Source organism: Protopterus annectens, chromosome 15.part0 (assembly GCF_019279795.1).
Source record: "Protopterus annectens isolate FY-2018-M chromosome 15.part0, PAN1.0, whole genome shotgun sequence".
Lineage (NCBI taxonomy): Eukaryota > Metazoa > Chordata > Ceratodontiformes > Protopteridae > Protopterus > Protopterus annectens.
In genome coordinates this window covers 330,480,102-330,491,163 of record NC_056749.1, presented here as the reverse complement: position 1 = coordinate 330,491,163, position 11,062 = coordinate 330,480,102, and positions in this window count along the sequence as shown.

Sequence of the window (11,062 nt, the reverse complement as noted above, 5' to 3'; positions counted from 1 at the left end):
TTGCAGAATACAGTGGAACAATGACCACCTTGCACCGAGATGCCATACCTTTGTTTATAAGTTGCAGATCACAGAAAGATTTCCTCACTACTCTTGTTACGTGATGGTCAAAAGATAGAGTATTGTCTATGTGGGTCCCCAATTCCCTGATTATTGGCTTGACTCTTAGGGATGTGTTGTCAATACGGCAGTTACCAGGAGTAGCTGTCTTCCTGAAGGATACTATTATGCATTTCTTTGCATTTAGTTTTAGTCCATGGCCTTGACACAAGTTATTTATCTGGGTCAGCCCTTCCTAGAAAACATAAGTACTCGTGGGGGAATTCTATGACTGATCCAAATTTGCAATCATCTGCAAATCTGGTCAGTCAGAGGTCCTTGAAATTGGCTTTGACTTCAGAGAAGTAAATGCCAAAAAGGACTGGTCTCAATACCAGTCCCCAAGGGGCTCCACTTGTGACTAGTCTCTTTGGAGAGGTGGACTCCCCAATTCTAATTTCTTCAGTCTTGTCTGTGAGTCTGTTGGCTGTCCATCATGTGACATAAGGGTTTACACTTAACATCTGGAGTTTGTCAAATGCCTTGGCCAGGTCAAGGTAGACAGTGTGAACTGTTTTGCCCTCATCCATTGATTTGGTAACCCTTCTGAAAGAAGTTGGCCAGGCTGAGTAGGCTTGACCTGCCCTTGACAAAACCAAACTGGGTTGGGTCCAGAGTCTGCAGGTTTCCTATGTCATTACTTGATAATTTCCATGATAATTCTTTCCATGGCTTTGCATAGGAAACTAGTAAGCCTTATGACTCTGTAGATGGCCCACCTTTGTGCAGAGGTATAACTTGCTGTTCTCCATTTATTAAGTACACGAACTGTTTAGAGGCTATGGTTAGAGGCCCTGATAGGTCATGTTTCATGCTATTTAGAAGGTATCCTGGGATATTGTATGGGCCTATTAATACACTGTTCTTGGCATTAGAGAGACTATTGAGGACCTGTTCCCTAATGATATTAAGGGGAGTTATATTTGATGATATTTCCTGAGGGGAGGATGAGGGGAAGAGAGGGGTAAAGTTAGAGCTGAATTTGTCTGCCAGTAGTTTCGGTATATCTTCTGGCTCAGAATAGGTGACTACATTAACAAAGAGCTCTTTAGACAACTGTGTATTGCCTTTGAGGTTGCAGACATAGTTAAGAATGCCTTGTGGTTATCCTTGGTATGGCAGGCCAAATTTACCTCAAATTTGTCTTTGGTAGATCTTATTTTTCACCTAAGTTGTTTGTTTAGTTTGATGAGATTGCTTTTATCCTGCTGGGTGCTACATCTCTTAATTTTTGCTATGATTTTTTTCCTTCTGTTTTAGGACTTGTTGATATTGTGGTTTTACCAGGGTGGTTTGTTTATTGAGTTAGTTCTGTTCTTCTTCCAGGTGGGTACAACTGCCTCTGTGCAGCTATTAACATGCTTTTATAGGGCTTCTGTGAACAGTTCTGCTTAAGCAGCACTGTTCTCAGGGATTATGGCTGCTTGAAAGTTTGCTTGGTTATCACTTAATAGTAGGAAGCTAGCCTTAGAGTAATTTCTGAGCATTCCAATTTTTGCTGGGGTTCCATGTTTTGTTTTTTGTTTTTTTTTAACTTGAAAAGAAATCATTTTGTGGTCTGACCTTATCAGATAGGACATTACACTAGGAGTGTGCAGCACTCAGCCATATTAGTGAAGAACATATCTTGTATGTCTGTGCCCCAGGTTGGTGTACTGACAAGCTGGTCCAGGAAGTTTGTATTTACAAAATCCATGAATCTTTGTGCCTGTACATTTGGTGTCATATATGATTCCCAGTTAATAGGGGGTAATTAAAATCTCCCATGAATATGGAATTGGGTTGGATGGTGTGCATTTCCAGTAAGCTTAAGTACATCTTAAAGGTTTCCTGGCTCATAGAGGGGGACCTATAGTTCACAACAAGTGGTATGGGATTTTGCCTAAGGTGATTTGAACATGGGGGAGCTCAAGTGCATTTTCCTGTTTGACCAGCTTTGAGGTATATTTAGTTTTGATGTAAATCGTGACAATTCCACCTTCAGTCTCTGTCTAGTAGCTGGTCTAAATGTGTGGAAGACATTATAGCTTTGCACTGCCTGAGTGCTCTCCATGGCTTTAAACAAAGTCTCAGTGACTACACAGATGTCAGCATTCTCCAGGGTGAGGAGAGCTTGTAAGGAGTGGAATTTCTTGTTTAGATTCCTAGCATCGATTAGTAACACCTTTAGATTTCCTTGAGCTTGAATTGCTATGTTACAAGTACTTTCAGTTTGGCATTGCCTAAAAAAGACAGTATGGGGGATGACAATGTTTTAGCTAACATTTGAAAGCCTAAAGTGGAGAGGTGTAGGCTATACATGGCAAAGCAGCATTGTCTGTGGGATATCCATGCTAGCAAATATTTCACTCCCTTAAAATAACACCAGAAACAAAACCAATTATTAAAGATTAAAGCCAGGCATTTTTTGTTTGTATTGTGGCATCATCCTTGGAGACTGCTCAGTCCTCGGCTCATACCAGCCTGGGACACATACTCCAAGAGTTCCATGTTGTCTCTCTTCATAGAGTCTAAGAAGGTATGTCTCAGATGATTTACATCCACATGGACTATGACTGAGTCATACTGGTACTTGTGGTCCAATGACCTAAGTGCATGCATAATGTGGCAAATCCTGGTCCCTGACAAGCAAATGACTGTGACTTTCTACTTGAGAGAGGCACCAGTGTGTCTTATAATAGTGTATTGTGTGTGCAGCGGCTAGCTTTATAGGCCTAGAAACAGATGCTCCATGGGATGTGGCTGTATTTGTTGATGTGGGAGTTGTTTTGAAAGAGTGTATTCGGGGCTGCTGTGGTTATTTGTTATGTGTATTTTGTCTATGAGGCCTTTGGGATTTAGGAAGGTTACATTTAAGTGTCTCAGCATATGTGGGTCCATGTGTCTGCATTGCACTGTGTGTGATTGGTGCAGCATTGTAATCATTGACAACCTGACTGACATTAAGAGTGCTTTTATGTGAGAGCTTTTCCTCCAATGACAATGTGTAAATACATCTCTCAGATACCTTATCAGTTTGTTTGAGTATTAGCCAGCTGTCAGCAAACATGAGGCAATTTCTGCAATGGGTCAGGATTCCCATATCCACTAATCTGGTAAGAGAGATAGTGGGAAAGTTCAAATTCATAGCAAAATACCCATTCTTATTAATTAGACAGTTGCGGTGAAAATATAAAGTAATGTCAGGACTATCTGGCGTACAACTCATTTCAAACTAAAGTTGCCCTGTGTGCAACTAGGTATTGGTGAAATTTCATGGGTGCTTTTATAGGAAAAATGTTAACTCAAGGTGCCTGCGATTATACAGGGTACTGTCAAACACTTGTAGGGAAATTACTAAAGTTGACCCTGATGATTTATGGATGAAGTATTTAGGGAGATATTCTGAAGTTAGGTTAGACAGTAGCTAATCAAGCAGTACTTACTGAAAAGAAAGAGTTAGCTTTAGCAAGAATGATTAAAAGAGGGGAATAACCTGATTGGCTAGTACCTGTATACTGTTAGTGCTGGTCTCATCACACCTTCTTGCTACTGGGATACAATGGCCTTCTCTTCCCAGAAGCAAAACAGTAATGCCAAATCCCAAGATAAAAAGCAGGCTATATACTCTTTGGTGATCAACAGTCTTGTCCCAGATGATGCAGGGTTCTGTAGGCTTGTTGTAACCTTTTTCTGGTAGATGCCTTGAATAACAACCAGATCAATCAGAAATGTCTCAGACAGACACTCACTGCCGAATAAGAGACAATCAGAAATCAATACCTTCTACTCTTTCTCTCAATGGGAGCAAAACATAAGAACAAATTCCAAGCTGGCACCTGTGTAACAGTTATAAGGCTTTCTGGTGTCCAGCAGTCTCCAGGAAATAATTTCCCCATGCTCATTAGGTACTGGAAAGAAAACTGGGAAATAGATAGTTTTACTTAAAATAAACATAAAAGAAGAATTAGAAACCCTGTCACTGTGGAAAATGAGATAGGTCTGGCAAACCATAAAAGTTTACAACTCATATACTGTCCTTGCAGATGTCAAAGCAATCAGTACAACAGTTTTCAATGTTAAGAACCTCAAGCCAGCCAGATGAGCTGGATCAGATGGAGCAAGTGTTAGATTCTCTAACACAAAATTAAGATCCCAAGGTAGGGCCATCAATTTTCTTTTAGTTGTCCTATGCAAATCCCCTTTCAGGAACATCCTGACAAGAACGCATTGAAAGAGGAGGACCCATGGGTAGACATGCAGAAATGTCAAATTAATAAACCTTGATGGAGGAGTAAGAAAGGCCATAGGAGAGTAACTCACAAAAAACTGCAAAATTAGAGAGAAGCACTAGCCCTGAACGGGTGCTGGATATGTTGTAGACACTAATTAGAAAACCTTTTCCATTTGTTAATATATAATTTTCTAGTAGCAGGCTTTCTCACCTCTGTTAGTACCTGCAGCACTGTCTCAGTAAACAGGTGTTTAAAGGGAATTAAAATCCTATAATTCAGCACTCAGTCGAAGTTGATTGGGGATGGGGTGTATAAAGCACCCCTGGTCTCATATGAGTAGATTCATTCTATGAGAAATTGTGTGGTAAATGGCCCTGGACATTTCTAAAGAAGTAAGAACCATTGTTGCCTGGGCCAGAAGAGTGTCACCACAATGATCTTTGGGGTATTCTTCTGAATCATCAGATGTACCTTGGATATCAGTGATGGAGTGGAAAAGCATACAGGAGCACTCCTGTCAAAGAAAGGGAAAAGACATCTGTCTTCCAGGCTGTTTTGCATGGATCCCTGGAGCAGAATATTGGAATATGCCACAGATGGATCAAATCTTGGAAGACCACCTGATCTGGTTTCCATTCATGAGGGTCTGCCTTTTTCCTGCTCAGCCTGTCTGTGACACAAGTTTACTCTGACGGGATGAGTAATGACCACAGAGTGAAACTGTGCTGTGAAGCTAAGTCCCAGCTAGTATGGCTAGTCTGCAAAGGGAGTATGGTCAGGTTCCCTTTGCTTGATGACGTACCACATGACTGTGGGATTTTCTGTAACAACTTGAAGAGGTCACAGGGACCAAAGATGATTCAGAGAGTTGATTGCCTTGACCAAAGCAACTACCTCTTTTATATTTATATGCTTGCTTCTGTCCTTGGTGTCCTACCCACCTTCTATTTTTATCCCTGCTGAAACTATTATCCAAGCATTATCCACGGCATCTGTGGAGACTGACTGCTTTGGAGGAGGGGAAAAGACTTGAATTCAGGGAAATTTTCTGTCTCCACCAAGTGACTAATTTTCTGACAAACACCAGGATTAGGATTTGAAAAGATAATGGGTGTTGGTGCTGCGTCCAAAGAGATTTTAGAAACTAATGTGTCTTTCTCATGTGGAGTCCTGCCAGGGGTATCATTAGAATCATGGATGTCATGAGACCAAAAATCTTTGTATTCCTCATAGTGATGAAAGTTTGAATGGAAACCTCTTGAAATAGATCTAGATATAGATCTATTTTTTTTGTTTCCTGTTTAAGAAAAGCTCTGTTTGCAGTGAGGTATCTAGCAGACACCCCAGGAACACAGTTTTTTGTGATAGAGTCAAGAAAGACTTATAAATGTTCTCTTGGAAATCCAGCTTGTGAATGAGGTCTGTCATGCAAGTGAGAGATTCTTGACTCTTTGAAAAAGACTCTGTGGGTATAAATAAGTTATTTAATTATGGAAAAAAATGTGGATTTCCTGTAGCTTGCAATGAGCTATATCTTTTTGTTAACACTCTTGGTACAGTGTTTAGTCCAAAGGGTAAGGCACAGAACTGATGATGTGATTCAGACACAGAAAATCTTAAAAAACATCTGAAGTTTAGATGAATAGGGATGAGATGATAATTACCTTTTAAATCTAATGTTTTTAAGAAGCTTAAATGAGAAAGAAAGGGTAGCAAGTTGTGAAGTGATAGCATTTTGGACATGGGCACTATCACTAATTGGTTTAGGAAAGAGAGATCTTGAACTGGTTTCCAAGTATCTTCTTTCTTTGGCACCAAAATATCCTTGAATAAAACCCTTTCCCAAACTGGGAAGGAGAAACTGATTATATCAATCCCTGAGATAACATATGTTGAAGGACTGGAGGAAATAGAAGAGTCTGGTCTGATGGATGAGGAATCAACCCCTTGAAAGGAGGAATTTCCTCCCACTGCTATCTGCAACCTTAATAAATGATCTTTAGAATGCATTTGTCAAAAAGTATATGTTACTAAACACAGAAGTGGCAATTTAGACTCTCTGGAAGGGAAAAGTGACTGCCAGGCTGTGTGTGTGTGTTGGGGGGAGCGCAAGGTCCCCTAAATACTCATTCTGACTTGTTGGACTGTCCTTAGCTTTGGGTGGTTCTTGTATTCTTTACGGAACCCTCTTGTTATTTTTTTCTTAAACATCTGTTTACCACCATATTCTTAAGACTGTTTTTGTTTCTTGTCAAAACTGGATGAAGGGTTAGAGAATCTCTTACAAAATTTAGAAAAGGAGCTCTGAAAAATTAGATTCTCTGTATTAGTTTGCCCTTCTCATTACACTTTTTGATAACTTCTGCAGCAGAGGGACTAAAAACTAAATCCCTATTCAAAGGAGAATTTAAATTTTCATTTTTCACATCATCTGAGAGGTTCTGAGAATCAATTATGTGAACCGCCTCAAAAGAGTACCAGTGGCCATAATCCTGAAAGAAATAACAACAGAGTCAAATACATACTTTAATAATGTGTAGTAACCTGAAAAAATGAAGAATTTAAAGCAGATTTTTCCACATAAGAAGAAACTGCAATTAAAACATTCTTCATATTTTCACAATTAGTCAGAATAAACTTTAACATATAAAGACGACATTTCAAAATTCTGAAAAACAAAGTTGAAGAAGAATATACTTTTTTTTACTATACTGATCAATTATTTTGCCATCTTTGTCAGAAAGTGTGTGATTGGAATTAAATGTTTAGCAGTAGCAGGATTAACTAAAGCTATACCTACTGGGTCAGGTTTTAGACGAATGTTCAAAGTTTAAAAGACTGAGGAATTCTTTATAATCTATCTGCATTTTTACGGCAGCATAGAAACAGCACAATATGACTATCAATCCTTGAAAGGCCACAGAGGAACAGTCTCATCAATGGCAGGAAAGATCTGAAGGGTTTGATGCTTAAATCTGTGATTTTAGACTGCTCAGCTTGACCTAAGGTTCGAGTGTGTGCAAGGCACCCTGAAGCTTTCGATGATGGTCAGTGGTTATCTCCTTGGCAGGATATAACCCATATACTTAAAGCTACTGTGGCAGTGATCAACATGACACTATGATATGCTCATCATGTACTTATCTGTACTTCATTGGGACCGGAAGTATGCTGGTTTAATTTTATTTTTAGTGGCAGTCTTGGGTAGCAAAATTTCCCACTGATAACATTTTCTTTTTAAAGCTGTGATACAGTACTGAGTAAATTCATTTAGGATTTAAAATAAATGATACTACTTGCACATTCAATTTGCTGGTGGGCATCAAACAAAAGAAAGTACTGGGAGTATGATAAAAAACATGAATATATAGAAAACTTCTCTATAAAACAAATCCCATCTCCCTTTTGCTTCATATTTTCTGGCCATCTAAATGCCCACATCCTTCCCCAGATCTACAGCTGCTTCTCCCACCCTTAGTCTTTCTCTGACTCTGGGCTTGGGAAGGTGTGAATCTTAAGGGCATTTTGAAGAGTCATGGCTATGAATGCCCTGCAGGGAGGGGGGGGGTTATTTAATGACCTAGTTTCATTTCCTCCTCCTCCTTTGCATCAGCCTATTCTGTACAAGGGCTACTCCCCTCTATAGACCACACCTTCTTTCATGAGCCGCCTCAGCAACTAATGGAACATGGGTCATCTGGACTGTAGATAAGGCTTTATTTTTCTATACTATACATTGGCTTTGCAATAAATCTTTTAGCTAAATAACAAGTGCACCAATTAGCTAAGAATTTTATTCATTTGGAGAGCACAGAAGATTAATACATTAAGTAAGATTTCTATGAATTCCTCAGATTCTGGAACAGTATTGATCAGTTTTATGCCATCAGCTAACACAAACACAAGCTCTTTCACATGAATAGACTATGTGATGCTTTGCTGCCAGAGAGTCTTGAACTTCAAATGAAATGAAACACTATGGCAACTGACTGTGGAGAACAATAATTTATTTTCAAATTTAGACAACATTTGAAGGTCAAATGTGTGGTGCACAGAAAAAAAAATTTGTATGAAGAAATTAAATCTGTAGTTTTGCTTACCATATTTTTTCAGTTTATTCTGTAATATGTTCAATAGAAAACTATGCCCTAAGATTATTCATATGAAGCAAATGCTGCAGTAATAGGGTTAATTTGTTTGACATTCCTATTTATTTCTATTTCTCAATTGAAACAATAGTCATATATATATATATATATATATATATATATATATATATATATATAGCAATATTTTATTAAATGGATTAGTTCTGCGTGTTTCTTTGCAATGCTCATATTATAGGTAGCAACTCATACTTTTAAAAGGGCTTTTAAGAACAGCAGAAATGAAATGCATGCCTTAATTTATAAGTAAGCTGTTAAAAACACTGATTCACTTATATGAATGCATCAGTCAATTATGAGTTACAAAAATACTGTAGCTTGGTTCAACGCTGAATGAAAAAAATGATTACACAAAGGAAAACAATAGTGTTGTTGAAACAAAAATATTAATGTTTATTTATCAAAATAATAAAAGTTTAATCTTTCAAGCATTGTATTAGTACCACAATTTGTGCAAGTGCCTCGGTTTTGCTCTGCAGAAAAAAAAACAAAAAAGAATACAAAACCCATATTGCACTGTGACTGAACATACTGGAACACAGAAGTGATATTCCACTGGACCAACCAAAATTAACAAATACAACTACTCTGTTACTCTATTACTGCTATTGCTCTATTGTCACACTGTTACGTAGAAACAGTATTTTAAAACCTCTATTACTCCAAAAGGGAACCATATCCCCTCTGTGTTTCAGGGTTTTCAGCTTTGCAATTTTGATCTAAGCAAGCTCATTTGCTTTTTTAATGCAATCACCCTATGCATTCAAGGTTTCTGTCTTTGATTTTCAGAATGCAGACAATGTTTTACACTTGTGGCTTTAAACCTATTTAGTTAAATGTACAGTATTTTGGTGAAACACATAGGTAACGAGGAAGAATCTTATATACTTACGTCTCTATCTCACTTTATGCATGTGTATGTAATACATACTTATTTCAAACTTATATACTTGCATTCATCAGCTAGTATAACAGCTACACATCATACATTGGTTCAAAATGTCACACAAGACTATCTAAGTATCTAAGACATATATATGATATACATAACATTTCTGGCTGTGGAAAATAAACATGTTAATCATAGATTCATCGATTTCAGTGTTACTGAGTCTTATGACCATTCATACCTTGCCGGAACCCTCCCTCATGCCACATCTCAGATCTTCAGGAGGGCCATAACAGTCCATAATACAGTAAATGTATGGATACCTATCCATACATCGGGTCTATATTAGAACATTGAAGTTTTAAAACTTCGAATGCCATAATATCAACCCCTATTCAGCAAACGCTGACAATATCAAACATGCAGAACAGCAAATTTTTTCCCAGGAAAAAAATTTGCTGTTCCGACACATATACACACAACACAAGCACACCAAACAAACAGCTATCCACACACATACACTTAAAATCCTACATCTAACCCTACACTAAACTATACATACACTACTATCTACCCAATTACTTTAACCCAAACCCTAACTCTAAAGTCCGTCACTATCGCACACTCACCTCACCCATGCCCTAAACCTAACTCACCTACCCCGCCCTAACCCTCACGTCCACACAATCGCACACTTACCTGACCCACGCCCTAACCCTAACTCACCTAACCCATGCCCTAACCCTCACTTCCACACAATCGCACACTTACCTGATCCCAACCCGTAACTTTCCACCGCAGTGCTGAAAACAGCAAAGCCAAAGAAACGGCCAACCGAATTCCTTCCCTAGGAAGAAATTCACTGTTCTGCAGCTTTGCTATTTTCAGGGTACGCTGAATAGGGGTCGATATTAGAACATTTGAAGTTTTAAAACTTCAATGTTCTAATATAGACCCCCATCCATCTAGGCTATGTTTTAAAGAAGAGAGGAAGTTGCATTTCATAGCATGCAGCTGAAGTTTATTCTAGGGGCTTGGTAAGTGCTGGGTTATAATCCTGTATCTCCACCATGTTTTATTTATCTGTGATGATGAAGATTTAGGCCCTTGGTTCTAGTATTGGTGGAAATATTGTACTTGCAGAGGTAAAGGAAATCTAGGATAACCTTTTCTCCAATGGAGCAATAAATAAAACAGAGATCTCCCCTCAAATGTTTATAAGACACTGATAAATAGCATAGAGCTTCAAGCCTGTATTTGTAGCTCAGGTATTTTATGTCTTTGAATTTTTTGGTTAGGAACCTTTGGGGTTATTTTAATTGTTTGATATATTTAGGAAGACAGATTTTGAATGGGGCATTGTACTTGATAACTGGTCTAATCATTGTCAGTATAAGGGACTGATGATTATCTCTTTAGACCTTGATAATATTCCTTTGGGAATTAGCTTTGTTAATAAAGGAATTTCTTGATAGCTGTTGTTATATTATGGTTAAATGAAATGAAGTTACCAATCCAAGTTCCTAGGTCAGTAATTACATTTTCATTTTCTAGTGGAGTGTTATATGGTCAGTATGATGAAGAATGGGTCTGTCTAGCCAACGTAATGATGCTAAAATTTAGTTTGAGCTATGGTTTGTCTCTTGGCTGTGCCCAATGCTGGTAAGGCATTCAAGAGGAGCAGTCTATACTAA